General features: G+C 41.5%; 2 non-coding genes across 2 annotated transcripts; both read right to left on the reverse strand.

Annotated features, from left to right (window-relative positions):
* Positions 1–10,278: 10,278 nt before the first annotated feature.
* On the reverse strand, positions 10,279–10,350 carry TRNAE-CUC (transfer RNA glutamic acid (anticodon CUC)). Its single transcript has one exon. It is a non-coding gene; the product is annotated as a tRNA-Glu (tRNA).
* Positions 10,351–10,637: 287 nt separating this feature from the next.
* On the reverse strand, positions 10,638–10,743 carry TRNAL-CAA (transfer RNA leucine (anticodon CAA)). The gene is made up of 2 exons: positions 10,706–10,743; positions 10,638–10,683 (listed from the first exon to the last, which is right to left on the reverse strand). It is a non-coding gene; the product is annotated as a tRNA-Leu (tRNA).
* Positions 10,744–15,296: the final 4,553 nt, after the last annotated feature.

The raw sequence follows: 15,296 nt of genomic DNA on the forward strand, positions 1-15,296 counted from the left end.
CTCCCTAAAATGTGTTTTTAAAAAACTATAATGAGGTGGGCGGATCACGAGGTCAGGAGTTCAAGACCATCCTGGCTGATAGGGTGAAACCCCGTCTCTACTAAAAATACAAAAATTAGCTGGGCATGGTGGTGTGTGCCTGTAATCCCAGCTATCAGAAGGCTAAGGCAGGAGAATTGCTTGAACCAGGACCCAGGAGGCGAAGGTTGCAGTGAGCCGAGATCGCGCCACTGCACTCCAGCCTGGGCTACAGAGCGAGACTCTGTCTCAAAAAAAAACAAAAACAAAAACGAAAAACTGTAATCTGATCACCTCAAAGGCACTTTCCCAAGACTCCTTGAGACTGGTTTCGTTGGGCTGAAATCACTTATATTAGCTTAGAATAAACCACTTTAAAATATTTTACAGAGTTTGGTTTTTTTCATTAACACAGCTTAACTCAAATTTTGTGTCTTACTAGCCATAGTAAGAATGAAGCTGGACTCTACCTTTTACAAAATTAGGACTCTACCTAATTACAAAAATTAATTCAAGATGGATTAAATATTTAAATATAAGACCTCCAACTATAAAAATCCTAGAAGAAAACCTGGGAAATACTCTTCTGGATATCAGCCTTAACAAATAATTTATGACTAAGTGCTCAAAAGCAATTGCAACTAAAAGAAAAATTGACAGGTGGGACCTAATTAAACTAACGAGCTTCTGCACAGTAGAAGAAACTAGGGTCGGGCACGGTGGCTCACGCCTGTAATCCCAGCACTTTGGGAGGCCGAGGCGGGCGGATCATGAGGTCAGGAGATCGAGACTATCCTGGCTAACATGGTGAAACCCAGTCTCTACTAAAAATACAAAAAAATTAGCTGGGCATGGTGGCGAGCGCCTGTAGTACCAACTACTTGGAAGGCTGAGGCAGGAGAATCACTTGAACCTGGGAGGCTGAGGTTGCAGTGAGCCGAGATCGTGCCACTGCACTCCAGCCTGGGCGACAAGGCGACAGGAGCGAGACTCTGTCTCAAAAAAAAAAAAGAAAAAGAAAAAGAAAAAGAAACTATCAGCAGAGTGAACAGACAGGCTGGGAGAAAATTTTCACAAACTATACATCTGAAAAAGGCCTAATATCCAGAATCTATAAGGAACTGAAACTGAAACAAATCATCAAGCAAAAAACAAATAACTCCATTTAAAAATGGGCAAAGGACCGGGTGCAGTGGCTCACGCCTGTAATCCCAGCACTTTGGGAGGCCGAGGCAGGCGGATCACCTGAGGTTGGGAGTTTGAGACCAGCCTGACCAACATGGAGAAACCTCATCTCTACTAAAAATACAAAATTAGCCAGGCGTAGTGGCACATGCCTGTAATCCCAGCTACTCGAGAGGCTGAGGCAGGAGAATCACTTGAACCTGGGAGGCGGAGGTTGTGGTGAGCCGAGATCCCGCCATTGCACTCCAGCCTGGGCAACAGGAGTGAAACTCTGTCTCAAAAAACAAACAAAAAACAAACAAACAAACAAAGAAATTCTTTAAAAACTAGAAACCCTCCAGGTGCAGGCTATAACACTCAAACCTGGGGATAACAGACCATATGAACAATTAGCTATATACAAATTGACAAATATATACATACATACCATTTTTTTAAGGCTCTGGATCACAAGTAAGCTTTCTAAAATATAATGCACCACATTCTGACATAAACATTTGTAGGGAGACCCCCTGAAACTATTGCTACGGAATAAAAGATGAAATGCTCCTGATTATTGTAAATACAAAATTGCATGCAGGATTGGGTAAAGACAATGCCAGGTTGGACACCAGAACGAGCCAACAGCCCGTGATGTGCTTCCCCCTGCAGAGAGCCTATGCATGGACGTGCGGTCAGGGAGGTTTCACATCACCAAGATTCCTATCCCAGAAAAGCAGATGTTCATAGCTCTGGGAATGGAATGCGACCCTTGTGGAGAGCCTGTAAACGGACGCATGGAGGGCGCCTGTCCATATGGATAAGATAGGGCTATAAACGCCCTCATCTTGCCGCGGCTCTTCTAGGCCTCTTTAGGGTTAAGGCACGCTCCCTTCCGAGAATTTCTGGTCTAACCGGTTGTCTAGCTTCATGTCCTGTTTCTATGGATTGTTTGTAACCAGCTTTTCCTGCAACTGTTACTGCTGATTAATATCTTGCTAATCATAGGTAATGGAAATACTGTATTTCTGTTTTAAGGCTCTGTTAGAAATTACTGATGCACACACTATATTGTAAATTCTTACCTCTGTATACTGTACTTCTGCATACAGATGTTATGTTAAAGAATTACTTCATCCCCATGTGACCATCTCACCTCATAATCAAACGACCCTAAATCCCTCACTAACCTACCCCCGCCCTCACTAAACTTAATAATAAATGCTGGTATATCCCGTGCATTGTTGGCACGGCGGGACCAGAAGGCGGCGACCCCCCTGGACCCAGCCTTCACTATCTTGTGTGTGTCTATTATTTCTTGACCTGCCGATCTGCCTGGGAACAAAGAGAGAGCCCCACTGCATTGCGGGCTGCTGGCCAGATCCCGCAATAAACATTCATACAGAAGGACTCAGAGGTAAATAAACTTGAAGCTTTCTTGCCTCTGCTTCTATACTGCTCTATGCACTTTTTACTGCTCACCCAAATTATAAGACATTACAGGAATGAATTTTATTCCAAATCTTTTTAACTTATATTAAAGGAAACTAAAGGAACTAAAATTTTCTAACCTAGTACAAATTAAAATGAAGTCCATAACACTGTCTACACCACAGCAGGCTACATGCACCAAACAGTACTCATTAAAGGAAGGACTTACAGAAATAACAGCAAAGATTGTAGAACTCCTCAAGGAAGATATTATTACAATTGTCATTTCAAATAACTTTAATAGTTCAGTATGGCCTGTCTTAAAAACAAACAGGAGCTATAGATTAACTATGGACTATAGAAATTTAAATAAAGTCTCAACTAAAATGCCAAGAGCATTACCAGATGTAGAAGAGCTAGTTAATAAGATCATTAATCGTAATGACAAATACTATACAATCATAGACATGTCACATGTGTTCTTTGCCAAACCAATAAAGAAAGAAAGCCAGGAATATACCAACTTTACATGGGAAGGTAAACAATACCAATTCGAAACATTACCACAGGGACATCTAAATAGTTCAGTAATAGTTCATTCCATTTTATCATCACACATAGACCAATCAAAATATACATCTATAACAAGAAAAACGTGGGACCGTGATGTGCATCCCCCAAACTGGAAAGAAACCAAGAACCAAAGAATGACTTGGACAAGTCCAGCTTGAGAAGTAAATGAATGTATTTGGACTTACATACAGGGACTCCTGGATGGTGGTAGGATAGCTCTAGAGATCCACACCACCTCTCATTTCTAAACTGCTTAAGCTAATTTTCTGGCTCTTTGCCTACTGTGTTTAAGCAATGAGACTGTTTTTCTCGGAAGGTTCTCAGATACTCCACGGGATGTTTGGGCTCTCAGGGACCCCTGCTCCTAGGCTGGGCACCATGGCTTTGGCTCACTGCTCAGCCTCAGGGTTCAGGCAGCAGATGCATCCCCTTAAGTAACCTGGTGGGAGACACATCATGCTACAAGTCACTAATAATATTATACACAGATAACATCACAATGGTAAATAATGACTAGGGAACAAATTAAACACGAAAAAATCCCAATTAATAACACATTTAAGATTATTGGGATAGACTATTAATATAGATAAAAACACAAGCCCAGACACCAACCGCAAATTCTTAGGAGTCCGATGGTCATCAGAAGGGAGAAAAATCTCAACCACAGTAACAGATGAAATAAAAGCCCTTAAGCTGACAAAAACAAACAGGAGGAACAAAGACTAACAGTTTTATCTGCATATTGGAGACAGCATACACCTTACTTAAACATCATCTTGGAACCAATATATCTAGAAAATCCCAAGACTTCACCTATGGACAAGAACTTGAAACACTCAAAGACTACATTAGCACATTTCAATCACTGCATTACCCATCTTCAGATTCACAACTTGGGTTGAAAGTTCTGATGAGTGATGAATATAGAACATGATCATTATGGACATAGAAATTGGATTCTAAATCTTTCCTACTGGTTGGATTTCAGATAACACAATTCCCATACTCGAACAACAAATACGGCCCATTCAAAAATACATACGGCTTACACATGAAGCCCTAACCACTAAGCATCTGACTGGCAACAACAACATTACAAAAAATGTCATATGCCTTTTCTTCACTGGATAAAATTGAGTCCTGGAAAACTGACAGGTATCCAAATTGGTCCAAAACTGCTCACATGGAATGGATACATCCAGGGTGGAGACACCAGCTTTGAGGGTCAACCAGGTCTTCTCATGGAGCAGATTCACAAGACAAAAATAGACTTGCCAGAATTTATTCTGAAGACAAGAAAAATCTGTGACAATATAGGAAAATGGGTCCTGGTCTCGTTTAATGTCTTGCCAAACACCTGGTTTATGGAAGGATCAGCTTCCATGACCCAAAGGCCAGACCCATTGAACAGCAGAAGCACTCAGACTCCAGGACCATATAATCCTGAAGGAGTCAAATGAATTACTCTCTCCACAGCATGCAGAACTGATTGCAGTTGTTAGAGCATTTGGACACAGTATCAGAAAATCAAAAGAATATATATATGTGTATATATTTACAAATTCATGAGCAGTCACAACAACATAGCCCCATAATCACACAAATGGAAACAAAATAATTTTAAAATTAATGACAATGACATATGGTCCGAATCTTACTGAGAGGAACTATATAAATCATCAAACAGAATTAAGATATTTATGACACATATCAGCATACCAAAAAGATAACTTAGGCCAGGCACAGTGGCTCATGCCTGTAATCTCAACACTTTAGGAGGCTGAAGTGAGAAGACTGCTTAAGCACAGGAGTTGGAGACCAGCCTGGGCAACATAGCAAGACCCCTGTCTCTACAAAAGATAAGAAAAAAAATTAGCCATACGTGGTGGCACACGCCTGTAGTCCTAGCTACTTGGAAGGCTGAGGCAGGAGAATAGTTTGAGCCCAGAAGGTTGAGGCTGCGGTGAGCTGAGATCACGCCACTACACTCAAGGCTGAGTGACAGAGAAGGATCCTATCTCAAAAAACAAAAAATAAAAAGATCATTCAAAGGCCACCAATTTAATAGATAATTAGATGAATTAACAAGGAACATAACAATTGACACATAAAATGTACCCAAATTAAAGCTACACAGAAATCCGCACAACTCATGAAGACATTCATCGCCACCTCTACAACTCAGAAGAAAATCAGACTATGAATGGGAGATACCCCAAATACCCCCAGTAGCCATAATAAAACAGCAAGATGAATTTAAAATTAAACAGGCGCTGTGAGCAGCTTACGCTCTACAAACATTCTTATAATTACATAAGCAGAAAGGACATTTAGGCACACACTCACTGTTCAGGTGGCTGTTAAGACAAATCAAAAGGTAACGACATCAAATTTAAAAGGCATATAGCTAATTGTGAGCAATGTAAAACTAACCTGGAGAAATATGGATACACTAAAGCATAGATACACACAAACCCAACACCTTTAACTTCTGCCTACAGATAGATTTTATAGGACCATTAAATCACTCCAACCAACAAAAATATGCCATAACAACAGTGGATACATATACAGAGACTGCCATAGCAATAGCGGCGAGCCGCCCATTTGCCAAATACACCATCTTAGCCATAGAAAATTGGGCAGCGTACTATGGAGCTTCTAAAATAATTGAAAGTAACCAGGAAACTAATTTTACATCAAAGAATACAGAAGCATTAGCAGATAAATGGGTTATACAATGGAATTTCTGCATACCTTATAATCCCAGTGCAGCAGAATATAAGGAGAGATTAAATGGACTACGAAAAAGAGAACTTAAAACCTTAGACAAAACGAGCGCATTCCAACAAGCTCTTAACCTGGGGTGTTTTAATTTAAATAAGAGAGAAAGTCTTTATAAGAGCAACCCCTACTCTTACCTTAATCAACTGCCTTTATGGTCATAAAGGATGTGGAAGCAGGGCGCGGTGGCTCACGCCTGTTATCCCAGCACTTTGGGAGGCCGAGGCGGGCGGATCACGAGGTCAGGAATTCGAGACCAGCCTGGCCAACATAGTGAAACCCCGTCTCTACAAAAAATACAAAAACTAGCTGGGCGTGGTGGCGGGCCCCGTAGTCCCAGCTACTCGGGAGGCTGAGGCAGGAGACTCGCTTGAACTCGGGAGGCGGAGCTTGCAGTGAGCCGAGATCGCGCCCCTGCGCTCCAGCCTGGGCGACAGAGCGAGACTCCGTCTCAAAAAAAAAAAGATATGGAAAACAATGATACAAATAGTGTAACTCAAAGGTGAGCACTAAACTAAATGACAACATGATCTCCCAACAGAACATCGTGGCCAATGGACACAGAAATACTTACTGGACTAGAGAAAAAAAGAGGAAAGTTACAATTACCCCAATCTCCAGCCTTTCTCCAAATTCTCACTAGACCTAGATTTGTTACCACACTTTCTGCAATATTGGTGCTACACTGTTTCTTTTAGTCATTGCATTAATATTCTCCATAAAATTAATGGAAAGTGTACTTCAATCCAATTTTACTTGCCACTAACCCCATATTTTTAACCTCAACATCGCTTCTAGCCATCAGCAGAATAATTAAATACTTTATTCACTTGAGACAACATGGCTACAAATTTGTGTAGTTTCTCAACTGGTCTTATCACCTTTCTCATTCACCTTCTATTAGCCATCATAGTAACACACCCTTTCTCAAGATAATGACTGCATCCAAGGATTATTTAAATTCCAAAGAGAACTATTTCCAAGTTAATTTCTGTTATCTGATCCAATCATTCTCCCTAGTAATCATTTATTGCCCCTTAAATAGAATTCTTCTTCTCCCCCTCCCATAACCTGTTTTACCAGGATCCAAGCCCCCATTATTTCTGTAACCTCAAGATGGTCTATAAGCTTCTGTACGGCATTGGGAGGCTGGGTCTTTATTCTGAATGCACCTGTGTATACATATTAAATAAATCTGTGTGCATGCTTGTAGTCCCAGCCGCTGGTGAGGCTGAAGTGTGAGGATCACTTGAGCCTCAGAGGTCAAGGCTGCAGTGAGCCATGGCGAGCTTGGCTACAATATATACAAACCACATTTAGGCAAAGAGTTTCTAGAAAACATAGACAGATATGTCATCATAACTGGAAACTTCACTCTATGATGGCGTGTAACAGAAACTAAAACAGGCTCATTTTGGACACAACCATGAAAACCACACCAATTCCTAATCATCACAGTAGCTACAACAACATACAAAATTCCTACTAAATTTATTGTTTGCTGGGGTCAACATCTTCCAGGAACTCATGGTGGTCCTGGACACCGCTGGATACAAGTATTGTTTTAATGAATTACAACAAAACTTTTGTTTGTACATGTGAATATTACATGTGATTTTTGGGGACAATTAATATTCACATGTACTCACAGACTACAGACCTATAATCTGCTACAATCTAACTCACCCCAGTATTTGGACCATTTACAATCACATACAAAATGACAGAGATTATTAGCACATTATTTACATAAAAAGAACCAAAAAACATGACTATATTAGAAAAATTTACTAGAAAACCCAAATATGTACAAAATCAAGTTGTTTTTCCAATGTGCCCAGTGGAAATTCAGAATGATCCAAACTTTTATTTCAGAGATGTAGAGACACCATACAATTTAAATCAATTGACTGGTGGGAAACACTAGGAACTAAAATAAATATGGATAAAGTCACAAAAACAGACCTAGGTATGTCAAATTAGTTTTTCTCCATGACCCAACCATCCAGTGAGTCATGGAATAAGGTTACATGGTCAGCTCAACTCCCTATTTACCAAAATATAACAAGACTAGTTTCCACTTACCTATATTTATAGCTAGAGACATCTCTTTTACAAAATGCAAGGTTAAACAATGGGACCCTGGACCTTGCATAATTGACAGGATGCTGGAATAAGACACATTGCTTAAGAACACAACACTGGAAACCACAGTGGACCAAAGGAATAACAAACCCTCCACCTAAAGTATTTAGAACCTATTCTAATTAACCTATTAAGATTAATTTACAAATCAACACCTAGGACAGTCAAAATATTTTTGATAAAAGAACAGTTTAGGCCAGGCTCGGTGGCTCACGCCTGTAATCCTAGCACTTTGGGAGGCCAAGGCAGGCAGATCTCCTGAGGTTGGGAGTTCGAGAACAGCCTGGCCAATGTGGAGAAACCCTGTCTCTACTAAAAATACAAAATTAGCCAGGCATGGTGGTGCATGCCTGTAATCCCAGCTACTCGGGAGGCTGAGGCAGGAGAATCGCTTGAACCAGGGAGGCAGAGGTTGCAGTGAGCCAAGATCACACCATTGCACTCCAGCCTGGGCAACAAGGGTGAAACTCCGTCTCAAAGAAAAAGAAAAAAAAAAAAAAGAACAGTTTAAAGTCACACATATTCAAGCAGAATGTGTACAGTTCTAGGAACAAGGATGTGGCAAACAGCCCATTTTACCAAACTTACCACCACTAGATAAATATTATTGAAGAAAATTTCTATAAATATTTGTAGCAATTTGAATTATTTCAAACTAGTCATTTCAGCAGTACAAGAAGCAGAAATTCAGGAAGTTAAAACAGGCCTATTTGATTTTAAACATTGTGGAAAACACAAACGTGCATGGACCTGGTTCCGTCTGATCGTGTAGAGTGTATGATAACATAGCCTTGGCCTGGAGATCTGAAAAAGGTACCCAGAGAGAAATAAAACTTTGGAAAACCATAACAAATTAGGTGTATAGGCTCATAATATTACAAAATGTTAAGAAGATAGAACTTAAAATGTGGTTTAGGAGTTTTTAATTATTAAAATATTTTTCACAGGCTTCCCAAATTTAAAAAATGGGCAATAAAAAACTTAGAATAAAAACTAAAAGCAGCTGTAAAAGACATTTTAAGGCCAATTGGGGAAAATTCATATGTTGACTAGCATATGACAGCATGTTAATGTCAATTTTCTTAGGTGTGACATGGAGTAATGTCATATCTGTGACTTTCAAGTTGGGGGGACAGTTTTACAGATCTCAACTTTCTTTTTTTTTTTTTGTTTTTTGTTTTGTTTTTTTGAGACGGAGTCTCGCTCTGTCGCCCAGGCTGGAGTGCAGTGGTGCGATCTCGGCTCACTGCAACCTCCGCCTCCCAGGTTCACGCCATTCTCCTGCCTCAGCCTCCTGAGTAGCTGGGACTACAGGCGCCTGCCACCACGCTCAGCTAATTTTTGTATTTTTAGTAGAGACGGGGTTTCACCCTGTCAGCCAGGATGGTCTCGATCTCCTGACCTCGTGATCCGCCCACCTCGGCCTCCCAAAGTGCTGGGATTACAGGCGTCAGCCACCGTGCCAGGCCATACAGATCTCAACTTTCAAGTGGAATAGGGAAGGTATACCTATCTCTATCTATTTATCTATCTATCTATCTATCTATCTATCTATCTATCTATCTATCTATCTATCTCTATCTACCTATCTATCTACCTTGGAAGAGAGAGAGAGAGAGAATGTGACAAAATATTAACCAGTGTTGATTGCAGGTAAAGAGAAACCAGGGTTGGTTGTGGCATTATTTCAATTATCTCTACTTATTTAAAAAATGAAAACATAGATGCTGGGGTGAGGGAGAAGTACCTGATCTCTTTCCATAGCGACAATTACTCAAGCGTCGTTAAGGAGCTAGGACCGGCCCTGACCCGCCCCTCTAGGCAACAGGTGCCATTCTAATGGCCTTTGGACACCTAGGGAGACTTTTTGAAATCTGTGACATAATTTTAAGACCAGCCATTTTTGGCATTCCCAGAGCTATCTTTTTCGATCATTTTGTGCTGCTGGCATTTTTTTCTCCGTTCTTAAGATATCATGAGTAAAGACACTGACTACATATACGGCGCTCATAAACTGCAGTAGAGTCCATTTCAGGTAACTACTCTGCAAAATGAGGATACCAGGTGCATTTTGCCCTTTGTTTAGAAGTCAAGTCACAGCTGACTCCGGGAACATCACGTATGGTTAGCCCTGCGGAAGCAGTTTTAAAAACAATTTACTTCCCTGACCGGGAATCGAACCCGGGCCGCGGCGGTGAGAGCGCCGAATCCTAACCACTAGACCACCAGGGAAGACATAATGTATTGTCTAGCAATATGCTATACTAAATAAATATCCTGTGACGTATATCCTGTAGAAACATGATTGGATGCGGTTTTCTCGCAACATTTGGGAATATGCCGACTGCTTCCCTCCCCTTGGTAGGTAGCCCCCTTGCTGCGGCAGACAGGGAAAACCGGGCAGCAAAGATGAGTAGTCTAGTTGTAACCTTCTTCCTGGAGAAGACAATAAAATACCAACGGACTCCGGGAAAATTCTGGGGTTTCTTCCGGGGAATAAAATGCTAATAAAACGAATGTGTCAGAAGTGGGATTCGAACCCACGCCTCCATCCGGAGACCAGAAAGCCCGTAGGCAAGGTGCTTACCTTGAGTCTGGCGCCTTAGACCACTCGGCCATCCTGACACTCGGAAGCCAAGCGGTTCTCACTTAACCTCGTACTTGTGTCCACTGGTGCCAGCCTGCCGCGTCACATCCGTGTTGCGGCCGTGGGAATCCTACTGACTGGTCGCGACGTTTCAGCGCTTCCCGTTCCCGGCGGAGCTCTGGAGAAAGCCGCGACTGCAATACAGCCAGGAGTGGCCGATAGCGCTCTCCCAGGCCGGGAATCGAAGCTAACGACCAGGGGTTAGTGACCGTGTGCCAGCGCCTGGCCCCGCAAATGCAGGACAATGCCTGAGAAAGGCAAAGCACGAGCTACCGCCTCCCCTTCCGGCCCAAGCTGGGGAAACTCTGGCAAGCAGTTACTACTTGGAAAGTAGCTGGAAAAACGCTTGCCACTAAGTGACAAATGGATGCTTTTGTTTTTCTTCGTTATCATCATTATTATAGCGGCTTTCTGCTTTATTGTGCCTGCGCATACCCTCCCCTCAAGGTCCACCGCGCTTCCTCCACGAAACCACACAGATACGGTTGGCGATAACGGCCGGATCGGGAGGTCCTAGGTCAGAGGGGCCTGATGCGGGCCTCGCCTGAGGGGAGGGAAGTCAGGCTGCGTTTACACAGCAGTTAACGAGTGCTTTAGCGTCCAATGGGAAGGCCCGGGACTCGCATTGCAGAGCAGCTCTGGCAGTGTCCTCCCGGTGGGCTGTGAGGTTACCTGTGAGCCCAGATACACTCATCCAGGCATTCATTCGTTGAATCTTAACATCGAGTGTCCACTGGGAACACAACGGTAAATAGACAAAGCCCCAACTTGGTGAGCTGATTTGCTAGTGAAGGAGATGACCAGCACAATCACATGTACAGAGTGCGAGGAAAAACCAAAAGCAATGAAGTGGTGGAGAAGTTCTATTTTTAGACTGTGCAGTTAAGTAAGGCCTCACTAAAGTGACTTTTGCTGAAATATTTTTCAAAAACTAAAATATATGTCATGCAGCCGGGCGCGGTGGCTCATGCCTGTAATCCCGCCACCACGTTGGGAGGTGGGCGGATCACCTGAGGTCGGGAGTTCGAGACCAGCCTGACCAACATGGAGAAACCCCGTCTCTACTAAAAATACAAAATTAGCCGGGCATGGTGGCACATGCCTGTAATCCCAGCTACTCGGGAGGCTGAGGCAGGAGAATCGCTTGAACCTGGGAGGCAGAGGTTGTGGTGAGCCGAGATCGCGCCGTTGCACTCCAGCCTGGGCAACAAGAGTGAAACTCTGTCTCAAAACAATAAAATAAAATAAAATAAAATAAGAATGTCATACAAATATAAAATCCACGTGTCAAGATTTTATTCAATTAACTAATGATGAAAGATAATAACTTTAAAGAGAAAATTATTCTGATACTTGTTCAAACAGCAAGGGGGAATTTTATTCAAACTATTACAATAGGGGTGAGAGATTGGGCGCAACTCCAAATCAACAAAGACAGCTAGAAATTTAAAGCCAAGGAGCAGAGTGTGGGGGGTGGGGGGGATCAGTGGATGGAAAATTACTAAGAAAATGGGCCAAGTGGGGCAGCTCAGGCCTGTAATCCCAGTGCTTTGGGAGGCCTAGTCAGGAGGATCGCTTCTGCCCAGGAGTTTGAGGCTTCAGTGAGCTATGATGAAGCTCGCCTTTCAAAGAAAGAAAATTACTAATAGGAGACATTAAGGGTAAGGGAGAAGGAAAGAAGGAAGGAAGGGAGGCAGGAAAAATTACTAATAGGAGTAGGGGCTACATGCTAAACAGGCCTTAAAAGATTCTACTTACTGGAGGCCAAAGACTTGGACATCAAAGGTGAGAAATTCAAAGGTGAGAAATGAGTAACTTGATCAATATCAAGGCTGGGGGAATTCACACTAAACTGACTTAGCAGGACTGCTTGCTAAGACTAGGCTTTACAGGCCAAAGACAGGATAGGGGCCAAGGTGGAGGCCTAATCAAAAACAGGAATCAGAGGCGCCTGACTGAAGTTTGGTCAAGGAAGGTCTTTGTCAATGACCTATACAATGTTACCAATGTTACAACTAATTAAAAGGAGAATTTCGAGAGACTTTTAAAATAATAATTCAGCCAAATGAAGGCTGAAAAGAGGTTGCTAACAGATTAAAGTTGGGTTAATATCCTGAGTAATAAACTGTGATAATGGAAGTTGGGATTTCTACTTCGGGGTTATCTTTTCTTTGCCGGAGATAAATCGGTTGTGTCTCTTGACAAATTTTACTTACATTGCTATCCTTGGTCTTGCTCTCAGACAGAAACCATTTTCATTACTATTAGTTTTCTAAAAGTTAACCTTGGCCGGGCGCTGTGGCTCACGCCTGTAATCCCAGCACTTTGGGAGGCTGAGGCAGCCGGATCACGAGGTCAGGAGATCGAGACCATCCTGGCTAACACGGTGAAACCCCGTCTCTACTAAAAATACAAAAAAATTAGCCGGGCATGATGGCGGGCACTTGTAGTCCCAGCTACTCGGGAGGCTGAGCCAGGAGAATGGCGTGAACCTGGGAGGCAGAGTTTGCAGTGAGACAAGACCACACCACTGCACTCCAGCCTGGGTGACAGAGTGAGACTCTGTCTCAAAAAAAAAAAAAAAAAAAAGTTAACCTCTACCTCCCTACCAAGCTGCAAAATAGCCAAGTCAATAAAAATTAATAAAGGTGCACGTGCCAATGGAAACAGATAATCCCACAAAGGTCTGCTAGACAATGCCAAGTTCCATGGGAAGGACACCTAGTAATCTCTTTTGTCTATTTCCAGGTTTTTAATATTTTTTTCTTTTTAAAATATTTTATCTTTAATTGACAAATAATAATTATATATCTTTATGGAGTACCATGTGATGTTTCAATTCATGTACACATTGTGAAATGATCAAATAAGGCTAATTAACATATCCATCACCTCCCATGCTTTTATGATTTCTTTGTGGTCAGAACATTTAAAATCCACTCCTGCAGGAATTTTGAAATATGCATTATTATTAACCACAGTCACCATTCTGTGCAGTAGGTCACAAGAAATCATTCCTCCTGTTGAACTAAAACTATGTACCTTTTAACCAACATTCCACCCTCTTTCCTCATTCCACCCCCCTCTCCCAGCCTCTGATAACCACCATTCTACTCCTTTTTTCTATGAGTTCGACTTTTTTAGATTCAAAACATAAGGGATAACATGAAGTATTTGTCTTCCTGTGCCTGGCATATTTCAGGTAGCAGAAGGCTGTCTAGATTCACCCATGTTGTCACAAATAACATAATTTTATTAACCATTCATCCTTGATGGGTATTATGGTTGTTTCCATATCTTACCCATTGTGAGTAATGCTGCAATAAACGTGAGAGTGCAGGCATCTCTTGAACATAATGATTTCAATTACTTTGGATATATACCCAGTAGTGCGAGTGCTGGATCATATGGTAATTTTGTTTAAGTTTTATGAGGAGCTTCCATACTGTTGTCTATAATAGCTGTACTAATTTACATTCCCACCAACAATGTGCAAGATTTCCCTTTTCTCCTCATCCTCACCAATGACAGTTATCTTTCATCTTTTTGATAATAGCCATTCTAACAGATGGAAGGTAATATCTTTTTTTTTTTTTTTTTTTTTTTTTTTTTTTTAGGAAACAGAGGTTCGTTCTTGTCACCCAGGCTGGAGTGCAGTGGCGCAATCTAGGCTCACTGCAACCTCCACCTCCTGGGTTCAAGCGATTCTCCTGCCTCTGCCTCCCGAGTACCTGGGATTATGGGAACGCACCACCACGCCCAGCATAATTTTTGTTTTTAGTAGAGACAGGGTTTCACCATGTTGGACGGGCTTGTCTCAAATTCCTCAGGTGATCCACACGCCTCGGCCTCCCAGAGTGCTGGGATTATGGGCATGAGCCACAGGGCCCGGCCAGAAAGCAATATCTCATTGTGGTTGTAAGTTGCATTTCCCTGATGATTCGTGATCTTAAGCATGTTTGCATATATCTGTTGGCCATTTGTACGTCTTCCCTAGAGAAATGTCTATTCAGATTCTTTGCCTATTATTTAAGTGGGTTATTTGCTTTCTTATCATTGAGTAGTTTCTTTCTGATTCTGTACAAATTTTGGGATTGTTTTTTCTGCCCCAAAGGTATTTAAGGATTGTCTTTTCTATTTCGTGAAAACTGTCATTGGAATTTTTATAGGGATTGCATTGAATCTGTAGATTGCTCTGGTAGCATGAACATTTTAATAATATTGATTCCTCCAATCCATTAAAATGAAATATCTTTCCATTTAGTCATTTCTTCTTCAATTTCTTTCATTAATGTTTTATAGTTTTTAGTGTAGAGCTCATTGGTTAAATTTATTCTTAAGTATTTTATCTTTTTTTAGCTATTGTAAATGAGATTGTTTTCTTGATTTGTTTTCCGGATAGTTTACTGTTACTGTGTAGAAATGCTACTGATTGTGTATATTGATCCTCCAACTTTACTGAATTAATTTATTAGTTCTAACAGACTTTTTTAGTGTAGTCCTTAGGGTTTTCTATATATAAGATAATGTA

Source organism: Pan troglodytes, chromosome 1 (genome assembly GCF_028858775.2).
Source record: "Pan troglodytes isolate AG18354 chromosome 1, NHGRI_mPanTro3-v2.0_pri, whole genome shotgun sequence".
In the NCBI taxonomy this organism is placed as follows: Eukaryota; Metazoa; Chordata; class Mammalia; order Primates; family Hominidae; genus Pan; species Pan troglodytes.